Source organism: Arachis hypogaea, chromosome 14, assembly GCF_003086295.3.
Source record: "Arachis hypogaea cultivar Tifrunner chromosome 14, arahy.Tifrunner.gnm2.J5K5, whole genome shotgun sequence".
Lineage (NCBI taxonomy): Eukaryota > Viridiplantae > Streptophyta > Magnoliopsida > Fabales > Fabaceae > Arachis > Arachis hypogaea.
Window position 1 is genome coordinate 13,490,115 of NC_092049.1, and position 13,819 is coordinate 13,503,933.

A 13,819-nucleotide genomic window follows, 5' to 3' on the forward strand; every position below is an offset into this window, starting at 1 on the left:
CAGATGCGTGATTCGCGAGGATGCAACTTTGTTGGGGCAACAAACATAGCCGTAGTCGATGTCCTCATCGTGCTGGGTCGAGCTCAGGTCGGGGAGGACCTATTGCATAGTTAGTTGTGTTGGGGTCTATAAGAATCAATATCTTCCTAGAGTTTACATGATTAATTCAGATGTTGTCTTTGTGTTTGATGTGTTATTGTAGTTGTCATTAGAGTGTTATTGTTGTAATATGTTGACATTAAGTTTTTGGTTCTTCCTTTTTTCTAGGTTTTACAGCACATGTTTCATTGCTATGTTTATTGTTGTAATAAAGTTTCATTTGAGGTTACAAACCAAACAGTTAATTTTGAAAAATTAAATAACGTAATATATATGATAGTTGGTACAAAAGAGTTCATAGTACATAAAAAATTTACATCACATCACACACAATAGGAGCTGCCTAAGAGTACACTACACTACAAAATTACACGAGGTTCAATTTTTCTTCCTTTTTTCTAACCAACTTGGTCCGCCGGCTACAAACTTCTTTCCATTCTTAAGCATTTTTCATGAAAAGCAATGAGCTGAGTTTATCTGGCGGTGCCACATGAGTCCGAAGAAAATATGACCTTTCATGTCCACTATCGCATTGGCGGTTGCCACCTGCACTACCACGTGGGGAGTCATCATCATTGTCATCCCCATCACCGCTGTCACCCATGCTTGCATCCTCACATCCCTTATCATCCTCTTCGTCAGAATCGCTACATTTGTCTTTTTTGCGCATTTGCCAGGCTTGTTCGTTTAGGCGTGTATCAAGCCTATCATGCATGTAGCCGAAGCCACCATCAAGGCAACTACCTTTGGAATACGTAGACGCTGCGAGCAGACTGGCCAATATTGCCAAGAACATGACTAGCACAAGCATCTAGTGACATACGACCAGGAACCGGTAGACTACAAACAGAACATGCATGTGATTTCTCGTTATTATGTGGTTCCTGTTGCTGAGCATTTCTTGGTGAGGCCGAATTCTAAAATGAAAATCGAAACTGATCTCATCCTAACTCCATCAACCGAGATATTGAAGAATTTTCAACATTCCCTTCTTGTTGTTTCCATTGTTGTTGTTGCGAATGAGGTGGTACCGGTGGATAGTATAATGGAGGAGGTCTGTGTAGATAGTGCGGTGGTGGATACTGCAGATGATAGTCCCCTGGTGGAGGTGGATACTACGGTGAGTATTGTGGTGGGTAGTATGGTGGATACTATGGTGGTAGTGGGGGCGGATAGTATGGCTGTAATGGTGGTCGTTGTCGGGGCAGGCGTGGTTGTTGATGTGGCGGGTGTGGTTATTGTGCATCAAACGGATTGACCTAAACTTTGCCGAATACAGTCAAATGATCACCAAAATCTCTTCTATACCAAGTGATGTATTCAATTGTAGGTGAATAAGGATCTACCTGAAAGCAAGGTTCTAAAAACCAGTTCAAATTGGTCGAACCGTGAACCCTGCCAAACACGGTTTGGGTAGAAGTCAAAACCACTATATTTAAAAACCAGCGTTGGATTGTCGAACCGGCCAGAAACCTGTTGGTTAAATCGAACTGTGGCCCGGTCGATTTTTGAAATGTGTAAAAAACGGTGCATTTTTGGAATGGTGAAAGTGAACCCTAACACCTTTCTCCAATCCACTCTCCACTCTCCACTCTCTAGTATCCACTCTCTACTAACGGGTAGAAGCATAACGCGAAGCAGTACTCATCTAGAGGGCTAGACCTCGAGCTTTCAACGCAACTTCCGTCCAGCCACCACTGCCGTCAAAACTTTTGTGGAGCTAACGTCTGCCAGCTCTATTCGTGCAACCACTTTCTATTGCAAAGTCAGCTCGATTTGATCTTCGATAATCAGAACCACTTCCAGTGCCACTTTCCATCACGCAATATCTTCCCGCTGGCGCTAGCTCTATGCCACCCTTCCACCCTGTCAGGCACTTTCTTGCCTCTTGCCAGCCACTGTCCTCGCCAGCTCTGCATTTTTCTAGGCTTCTAGCTTCTAACCCAAGGTATAAATTTTGTTCTTTGTAATAATAATTGTTGAAGCATTGATTAATTGTTGGTTCTAAACCTTGTTATTGAAGGCTTGGAGCATGATTAATTGTTGAAGCATTGATTAGTTGTTTGGTTCTAAACCTTGCTATTGAAGCATTGATTAATTTTTATATAATTGATTAATAATTGAATAATTGAATAATTGTTGAATAATTTTGGATGTTGTTTGTTGAGATTATTGGGTTGGAGAGGGTTGTTGTGATATTGTAATTAGATTGTATTGTTATTGGATTGCTGGTAATTTTTAGGTTTGGATGAGAGTATCAACCAAGAACTACATAGGAATAATAATGCTGAGAATAATTCGGCTTTAAATGAACCTTCTCTTCCTCCTGGATCTAACGATAGTCAATCACAAACTTCTAATGTTCCGGAGAAAACTCATCTTGCTTGGAGATATGTTGCTTTACAAAATATAAATGAAAAACCGCATTACCAATGCTTATTTTGTCTGAGTACTTTTGGGGGAGGGAGAATTAATAGAATGAAAAAATATTTGGCGAATATAGGTGGAGATATTAAGAAGTGTTCTAAGGTCCCTTATGACGTAGAAAAACAAATAGAAGGTTTATTGAAAGAGATTCAGAAAAGTAAAACTAGTAAAAGGAAAGTAAGTTTTAATGAAGAGAGTAGTGATGAGATTGAGGATGCAATTGATGAAGCAATAGCGCAAGAAGAACAACAAACTCCGAGTCAGTTACCAACTATGCAGGTGATTAGAGGCGATCCAGAAAAGAAAGCAAAAACCATTATTCCTCCTTTGTTTGCACCAAGATCAACTCTGGGAGGTCAATCAAGTCTGAAAAGTGTGTTTCAAAACAAAGAGGCGCTTCATGAAGTTGATAAACGAGTGGCTAGATGGCTTTTGGATTGTAGGATTCCTTTCAATGCGGTTACGTCACCATTTTTTCAAGATATGTTGGATGGTGTTGCTGGCATTGGGGCAATGAAAGATATACACTTATATAGAGATCGAAAGGAAAGCTTTGATAGGCCTGAAGCTTTTCGAGCTACAAAAAACCGTCAACCTAGTAAGAATATATGTTTGATAGTAACTTATTTTATGTTTTCATTTCCTTAATTTGATAACTAATAGTTAGGTTATAGGATTGTAACTTGTAGATGAATGGTGGAGGTTATTTGGTGGTTCTGCTCCATGTTTACAAAACATTACAATTCGCATTCTTAGCCAAGCATATGCTTCTTCGAGGTTTGAAAGGAATTAGAGTCTTTTTGATCAAATTCATACAAAAAGAAGGAATATATTGGAGCATGATAGGCTAAATGATATTATGTATGTTACATATAATTTGCGTCTTAAATCCAGGTAATATATATTTCATACTTTCATTTCATATCATTAGATTTTGTGTAGTTGATATGTTATACTAGACTTATCATATATTGTATTTAATTTGTTAGGACGGAAAGACAAAAAAGAAAGCAAAAGGTGCAATATGATCCAATCGATTATGAAAACATTGATTTGGTTGACTTTTGGGTAACGGAAGAGGTTGTTGAAAAAGAGTCTGATCTTCTTAGTAATATTGAAGACTTGTTTCGTGAGTATTATAGTTTATTTTCTGATCATTTATTACAATAATTTTAATCTTGAATTTATTGATAATGTATTATATATTTTGTTAGGTGATATTGATGTTAATTTAGATCAAAGTGGTGGTGGTGGTGGTAGTAATAGTATATTTTATGCTGCACCATTTGATTTTTCTGGTCCAAGTAGTAGAAATGAAGATGATGATATTAGCGAAGCAAATCTGCAGCAAGTTATGACAGATTTTGATGATTGATAACAAACTTGGATGTTGGCATTTTATATTTGGTTGGTTGTTTTTGTTATTTGACTTTTGAGTTTGTATTTGAATGAGATCATAACATTCTGCTTTATGTAATACTTTTAATTTGGATGATATTTTTAAGTTTATATTAGACTATAATTATGTTTTAGTGTGTTTATTTATATTTTATTTATTATTTGATTATAAAACAGTTTTCTCGATTGAACTATGGTCAACCAATTGAACTAATGAACCTGTGAACTAGTAGTTAGAATAGTTCGATGACCAGTTCAATTTTCAGAACCTTGCTTGAAAGTCATCAATGGTATAGTGTCGTCGGTGCACCTCCCACGTTGCGATCCAGTCACTATGATATAGTATCCAGTTGGTGTTTTGTTCACCACGCAACGTAACATTGTGTGCCTCCTCCAAATTCTTTGGTTGGCCAGGTTCAGGTTGTGGATAACTAAATTGCTGACAAACTCTATCAGTTGGGTGTCATTCTATAATCTCAAAGTTGATCAATGGACCCATAACAGTCTATATCTCATGATGACCATATACATCTTGCGGCACCTCAAGCTAGATGTGTACATACGGTCGCCACAAAAATTGCATTAAAATGTTCCATCAGTCAAATAGAATTTAACAACAGTAAAAATACTATTTTTTATTATATCTCACGATTTTTAGTTATTATCTCTTTAGGCTGCATATCGTCCATCAGCTGCCTAACTTGTGCTACTTTCATTTCTTTAGGATCTGGTGTTCTTTTCCGTTATTCTACCTAAAAATATTAACATTTCTAATTACAAACATGACAACAATGACTTAATATAGTAGTATACAATTCATCAGGTAATAATACTATTTTTCAAGTAAAAAAACAATTTTACCTTCGTACCAACAGAAATACTCCACGTGCAGAAACGGGTGTAGAAATCGGAGCTACCAAGGCATTCGCTCTCATGCCAAGACATATAACCGCACTAGTAGACCAACCATTTCCTTCGTATCATAACGCGAGGCTCGACACAAGGACTTATACAAATATGCCAAACACGTCAATCCCCAATGGTAAGAATTGATTTCCGCAAAATTTCTCAACATGGGCAAGTACTTACAACTCACCATCGATGTCGACTTGTCAAGAAACAAAGTGGTCCTAATAAAGCAGAATATGTGACAACGGACATAACATTGCACAGACTCTGGAGTGTCAATGCCTCCGCATTACAGATTTTTGTGATCCATGACAGTTTGATCGCACTAGATACATGATTGTTTTCACCCGACAGTATCCCAAAGTTGGCCACGCATTCATCGACCACGTGGGCAAAACAACTATCTGTTCTTCTACTTATAGCACGACTATCAGTCGAGAGACCGTAGATGTGTGTCACATCCTCCAGAGTGATTGTATATTCACCCACCGGAAGATGGAACGTATGTGTCTCCGGCCACCATCTATCTATTAATGCTGTCATTAGGAATGATTTACTATTTACTCTTCCTGTTTGAGAAACGTGATAGAAATCGATTTTTTATAATGCTTCCATCACCAACTGACTAAACCATTTTGGGAGAACCAATTTTCTCGGTCATAAAACTATCTTCACCTAAATATGAATAAAGAAAAAAAAGATACACTAACATTATTTAACGAAAATAACAATAAATATACTCATAATTAAAATTAGAATATTAATTAATAAATAAAATTTACATAACATATCTATTTTTCATAACATAACATATATAGTATGTATATTAATATATATTTCAATATTAATAATATATTTATGTATGTTTCGTACCGCAATATATTTAGAATAAATATTTTAGTAACATAAATATATAAAATACTTTAATATAAATACATATTCGTAATTAAAATCAGTATAACAATTAATAAATAAAATCTAAATAACGTATATATTTTTTAGAATAATTACCTAAATCAGTCTTTAAGGATTTTAAAAGCAGACATTTTAATTTTTTTTAAAAAATTAATACACAAAAATATCTCCAAGGTTTTATTCCTATAGACAAATCAGTCTCCAATTTATTTTCTAGCAGAATAATTACCCAAATTAGTCCTCAAAAATTTTAAAAGCGGACATTTTAGTCCAAAAAAAATTAATACACAAATCAATCCCCAACATTTTTTTCCGTCAGACATAATAGTCCTCATCTATTTTTCGGCTTGATTCACTAAATTCTTCAAATATTTATTAGAAAAAGAATATTAGTAGATATTATAATCAAATTAACTTTAAAGGTTAAGTTAAACCTATTTGTTTTTTAACATGATATTTTAAAAAAAAAAATATTATTGAACCATCTTCGCTACATACACAATTTTAAATCTAACAAAAGGAGATGTACTAAGTCTCGTATTATTTCAAATTAAAAGCATATTATTGTAGTTTGTTTAGTTTTGTGTCTTGTTCTTTGTATGTTTCATTTTGTTATGTTGAGTATTCTCTAACTCCAAATCAGATATATCTTTCAATAAAAAGTGATTCAAACGTTGATTATATACATGTGTATGCACTATGTAAGATTGTAAGTAGATATGCTCATACAATCATCATCACCGAATACGCATTTAGTGACATTCATTAGTATTAATTATACCACATAAAAAATAAAAAAAATAAAATTGTTATTATTATTATTATTATTATTATTATTATTATTATTATTATTATTAATAATTGTACAATAATACTAAACAATAATTTTTTGTATGTTTTTAGGTAAAATAATAATATATTTATTTATTAGATTCTTAGGTATGTATTTATAATATAAAAATATTTTTTGTATAAAAATTATAAATATATATTGTCACTCAATAATAATAATAATAATAATAATAATAATAATAATAATAATAATAATAATAATAATAATAATAATAATAATAATAATAATAATAATAATACTGTTGTTCAATAAAATTATTAGACTAATTTAACATACACATTCATGTAGTATATATATATTATTTTTTATTTATACTGTATGCAAAAACTTTGTTAACAAAAAAGTGTCAAATTTGCATTTTTTGTTGGTGAATTACGTTAAAAAATTAAATAGGTGGAAACTGTTATGTCTAATAGAAAAAAGTTAGGGATTGATCTGTATATTAATTTTTTTAGGATTAAAATAATGTTTGTATTTAAAATCTTTGAAAACTGATTTGGATAATTATTCTATTAAAAAATAGACTAGAGACTAATTTGTACGTTAGAATAAACCTTAAGAATATTTTTGTGTATTAATTTGTTTTAAAAATTAAAATTTTTATTTTTAAAAATTTTGAGAGCTGATTTTAATAATTACTCTATTCTTTATAACACGACAACATAGTATAAATATTATTAGCATATATATTTTAATACTAATGATAAATATTATTATAATACTATATTTATTGCTAATATATTTATGTATGTTGCATAATTTATTTACAATATATTTAGAATAAATACATATAAATTAATACATATATTTTACTAATATGAATATAAAAAATACACATTAATACATATAATACTTTTCATCTTCAGTAATAATTTACTACAATTAGAAATATGATTATTAATATATCATTTTAATTTAAAATTAACAATAACATATTATTTTCAGAGTATTACACATTATTAATATTTTAAAATTAATAATAAGTAATTTTCATATTATTAGACACATAATAATGTTAATATATAACAATTATGAATAAAAAAATTTAAAAATCCTACTTGTATATTACAAAGTTTTTTAATTATTTATTTTACCTTTTTAATATTAACATTCAGATACTCATTCTAATAAACTTAATGATAATATTAAGATAACTAGTTAATTTGTCTGAATATTCAAAATGACAATAATATTAACGTATTACAAAAAATTAATAACACTAACAATTTAACATGTGCATTGATGTAAATAATTTTGATAAAATAATAACTTACATATTGAGAATGATTTAGATGTGCAATAATATATTCTTTTGATTCGCACAATTTTTATTCAAATTACACTTTATTCACTAATAACCACACTTTTATTATTGTTAATACATACATAAATTTTATTTTTTCACCTCTCTCTCACTCTTACTTTTACTTCTGACTGCAATACTAAATTTTTCTCTTCGAATACCACAAGAAGGACGAGCTAGATTTATAAAAGTGTAGGAGGTGGGGGACAGTTACCCTCCATGCATGCTTAATGCATGTCTTCTTCTATCTTTCTCGTTCGTCACAGGAAAGTAATTTTGCGTGCTGAGCAGAATCTGTGGCGTCCGTGCGTACGTGTCAAGTCCCCCGCTTCTTGCCATCCGCGAGTTGGCAATGACATCTCCTTGTCATCTGCGAGATGGTGATGACAGTTTTTCGCCACCTACGAAATGCATCCGTCATCACTCTTGTGTCCAATTTCCGTTAAATCTACTCACCTGCATAACATCAAAAAAGTTCCAATATAAAAAATAATTTGGGTAATACTACGATGCGGAAGTAAATTTTTTTCCTCACCTGCTGAAATGTGGTGGAAGCAAAAGAAGGAAACACGTGTTTGCATTTGTCCCTACTTGACCCGACAAGTGCTGTAGTATTGCAGAAATGACATGAAATGTGGGCCAAATTATGCTTAATTAATTAGCGTTAGTTTTGCATATAATATGATGATGAGTTATTTGGGTTTTTTTTGTTTCTAAAACAGATCAAATTTTGAGAAGAAATGGGCTAGATTTAAGTTATGGAAGGTAATTTTTGTTTCATTTTTAAACGTGACAATACATTTAATTTTGCAATTAACCCATGTTTTGAATATTTGTGAGTATAGTGTGGTTTGAAAATATGATGTTTGTAGTGTTAAATTATTGTGTGTTTCTTTTACAGTTAAATTATTTAATTAAAAAATTATTATTAATAAAATTATTTAATTAAGCATAACTTGGCTCACATTTTTTGTCAATTCTGCAATACTACAACATTTGTTAGATCAAGTAGGGACCAATGCAAACACATATTTCCTTCTTCTATTTCCATCGTATTTTCATATTTCAACAGGTGAAGAAAAAAATTTGCTTCCGCACCGTAGCATTTATGACATATTGACCACCCAAATTTAGTAGTATATATGGAAAAATAGAATGTTACGTTGATACTTGTTGTGATAAGGCATGAGGTGGATGCCTTTTTATGTTTGGGCGGCTAACTTTTCCAAGTGAAAAGTTTAGATTATCAAAGGAAGACTGAAATTAATTCATTTACCTTTTGTATGCCTATAAATAGGAGGTTAAGCCTCAGGCAAACAATACACAAGCAATAAACAATTCTCTCTCTCTTTTATGTTGCAATACTTCTCTCTCTTTATATTTCTTTATATTTGTTACCTCTTTCTTATTTATTTATTTAGTTATTTTATAACACGTTATCAGCACGATGCTCTAACCAAATTTTAGGAAGACTCCAAGTAACAAATTTTTATTATGTCGAAACTCTTTCATCTTGAATATAATGCTCTTGATATATCTGAAAATAATTATTTATCATGGATACTAGATGTTAAAATCTATCTTGATTCAATGGATCTTGGAGATACCATTAAGGCTAAAAATAATACATCCTAGAAGGATAAAGCCAAGGCCATGATTTTCCTTCATCGTCATCTTGACGTATGATTGAAAAATGAATATCCCACATTAAAAGATCCTACAGATCTGTGGAAAGACCTTGAAGAAAGGTACAATAATAAAAAAACGGTGATACTTCCTCAAGCCCGATATGTTAGAGAAAACTTTCTCAACCTTCCATGCCTCAAATGTGCTCCTGCAGCAGCAATATCGAGAAAAATGATTTAAAAAGTATTTTGAATTAATTTCTTACCTTCTTGTTGCTGAATGCAACAATGAATTACTTTTAAGGAATCATGAAGCGTGCCCAGCTGGCGCCGCCCTATTTCCTAAAGTAAATGTGGCAAATTATAACCCCAGAAGAGGTAAATGGTAAGATTTTGATAACAAGAAAAATTATAGAAGGAAAAGAAATTATGTTCATAAGAAAGGATCTCACCAGAAGTGGGATAAAGAAAGAAACAATGGGCAAAGTATATCAATTGAGGATAAATGCTTCCGTTGTGGTGGAAAGGGCCATTGGTCACGTACCTATCGTACCCCAAGGCACCTAGTTGATTTTTATCAAGCATCCTTAAAAAAAAGATGACAAAGAAAAGGAAACAAATTTTGTTTCAAATAATGAAAATTCCACCACTCATTATGATGTATCTAATTTCTTTGAGGATCTTGAAAGAAATATTGGCCATTTGATCAATGATGGAATAGTTTAATATGTGTGTTTGTTAAGTATTCATGTGAATAATTTTATTGTGAATGTACTTTTACTCATTTTATTATTATCATTATTTGTTTTTGAAAAAAATGGCAAGGACATATTCTAAAGATATTTGCCTTGCGGATAGTGCAAGTTCGCACACTATTCTTAAAAGTACTATATATTTTACCCATCTTATTCCAAAAGAAGAGTATGTTAATACTATTATTGGCTCGGGAAATGTGATAGAAGGCTCCGGAAGAGCTATAATTTTGTTTCCTGGAGGAACAAAATTTATAATAAATAATGCACTATTATGTACCAAGTCCCTGAGAAACTTGTTGAGTTTCAAAGATATTTGCCGAAATGGATATCATGTTGAGACAATGACTGAGGGAAATCATGAGTATTTATGTATCACAACTCATGATTCAAATAAGAAAGTTATATTAGAAAAATTACCCTCACTTTCATCCTGATTGTATTATACCAAGATTAGTGCAATTGAATCACATGCCATTGTAAACCAGAAGTTTATTAGCCCAAATGAATTCATAACTTGGCATGATAGATTGGGTCATCCGGGAACAACCATGATGAGGAGAATTATTGAAAACTCTCATGGACATTCACTAAAGAACCAGAAGATTATTAAATCTAGTGAATTTTGTTGTGCTGCATGTTCTCAAGGGAAGTTAATTTTAAGGCCATCACCAGTAAAGATTGGATTTGAGTCCTCTGAATTTCTAGAAAGGATTCAAGGTGATATATGTGGACCTATTCATCCACCATGTGGATCTTTTAGATATTTTATGGTCCTGGTAGACGCATCTTCGAGATGGTCACATGTGTGCTTATTATCTTCTCGCAACCTGGCGTTTGCGAGATTACTGGCTCAAATTATTCGATTAAAAGCACAATTTTCAGAAAATCCAATCAAAGCAATTCGTCTTGATAATGCTGGTGAATTTACTTCCCAAGCATTTGATGCTTATTGTATGGCTAATGGAATAAGTATTGAACATCCAGTAGCTTATGTTCACACACAAAATGGGTTAGCAGAATCACTTATTAAACGCCTCAAATTGATTGCTAGACCCTTACTTATGAGAACAAATCTCCCAACTTCGGTTTGGGGGCATGCTATTTTACATGCCGCAGCACTTATTCGTTTGAGACCAGCGAGTTACCATAAGTTCTCTCCTATGCAATTAGCTTTTGGCTAGTAGCCAAATGTTTCCCATTTAAGAATATTTGGGTGTGCGATATATGTTCCTATTGTACCACCTAATCGCACCAAAATGGGACCCCAAAGAAAATTGGGGATATATGTTGGATATGATTCTCCCTCTATAGTGAGGTATCTTAAGATACAAATTGGAGATGTATTTAAAGCCCGGTTTGCGGATTGTCATTTTGATGAATCAAAATTTCCAACATTAGGGGGAGAGAATAAGCTTCCTGAAAAGGAACTTAATTGGAATGCATCATCGTTGATGCATTTAGATCCTCGATCAGGGCAATGTGAACTAGAAGTTCAAAAGATTATACATTTGCAAAGAATAGCAAATGAATTGCCTGATGTATTTTTCGATACAAAGAGAATAACCAAATCTTATATACCAGCGGAAAATGCCCCAATTCGAATTGATGTCCCAGTAGGACAAGTAGCCATTGAAGAAAATTCACCCCAGAAGCGTGGCAGGACGGAAAATGCTCCAATTCGAATTGATGTCCCAATAGGACAAATAGCCACTGAAGCAAATTCACGCCAGAAGCGTGGCAGGCCTGTCGGTTCCAAAGATAAAAATCCTCAAAAGAGAAAAGAGGTAAATATTCCTGTTGAAAAAGACATAGTAAAGACACCTGCAGTTGTCCAAAATTCTGATATAACACCAGAAGACGTTCAGGTACCTGAAAATTGTGAAAATGACAAGATCTCGATAAATTATGTCTTTACAGGAGAGAAATGGGACCGAAATAAGACAATTGTCAATGAAATATTTGCATATAACGTGGCATTGAATATCATGCATAAAAGTAAGGATCTTGAGCCAAGATCAATCGAAGATTGTCGACAAAGGAATGATTGGCCAAAATGGAAATAAGAAGCCATGAAGGCTGAATTAGACTCACTTGCAAAACGTGAAGTCTTCGGACCTATAGTCCGTACACCAGAATATGTAAAACCTGTTGGATACCGGTGGGTATTTGTGAGAAAGCGAAATGAGAAAAATAAAGTTGTGCGCTATAAAGCTTGACTTGTGGCACAAGGTTTTTCACATAAAGGGAGATCTCAAACAGGATACCTGTTTACATATGGTGGAACAGCTATATCATGGAGGTCTACGAAATAGACGATAGCAGCAACCTCCTCTAATCATGCTGAAATACTAGCGATACATGAAGCTAGTCGCGAGTGTTTTTGGTTGAGGAGTGTGATCCAATATATTATGTCATCATGTGGACTGATTGATCAGAATATAGCTCCAACTGTCCTGTTTGAAGATAATACAGCATGTATTACTCAACTTAAAGGCGGATATATCAAAAGCGATAGAACAAAGCATATTTCTCTTAAATTCATCTTCACTTACGATCTTCAAAATCAAGGGACAATTGATGTCCAACAGATCCGCTCAAGTAATAATCTGGCAGATTTATTCACAAAGTCACTCCCAAAATCTTCTTTTGAAAGATTGGTACATCAGATTGGGATGCGCTGATTTCGAGATATAAAATAATGTCGGCAAGAGGGGGAGACTGTACTCTTTTTTCCTTGGTCAGGTTTTTTCCATTGGGTTTTTCTTGACAAGGTTTTTAATGAGGCAGTCCCATCACAAAGGATATTGTACTCTTTTTCCTTCACTAAGATTTTTTCCCATAGGATTTTTTTAGTAAGGTTTTAACGAGGCATTATCCTGAATGGTCATCTAACGGGAAGTGTTGTGATAAGGCATGAGGTGGATGCCTATTTATGTTTGGGCGGCTAACTTTTCCAAGTGAAAAGTTTAGATTATCAAAGGAAGACTGAAATTAATTCCTTTACCTTTTGTATGCCTATAAATAGGAGGTTAAGTCTCAGGAACAATACACAAACAATAAACAATTTTCTCTCTCTTTTATGTTGCAATACTTCTCTCTTTATATTTCTTTATATTTGTTACCTCTTTCTTATTTATTTATTTAGTTATTTTATAACAATACTCAATTTGTTTGCAAAACGTTATTTTGCAGCCGATTGATAGCCAACACATCAAAATAGTTCATGCTCGAATCATTCTTAACTGTTAATATAAGATTGATATTTAAAAAAAATTATATATGCACATCTTTACTAAAAAATCTAAAAAAGATAAAACGTAAGGCATGAATTTAAATATGAAAATTTTTTGGGGTCATTAATTTTTAATTTTTTTGTCATTATTTAATCAGCATAAATATTAAATTATTTTTAATAAATAAATTTTATTAATTTCTATATGTAAATTTTAAAAAATATTGATACAAATTGTATTGATTTATGTGTATAAAATTTTGATAAATATAAAAGCAAAATTTATGCTTCTTGTATATAAAA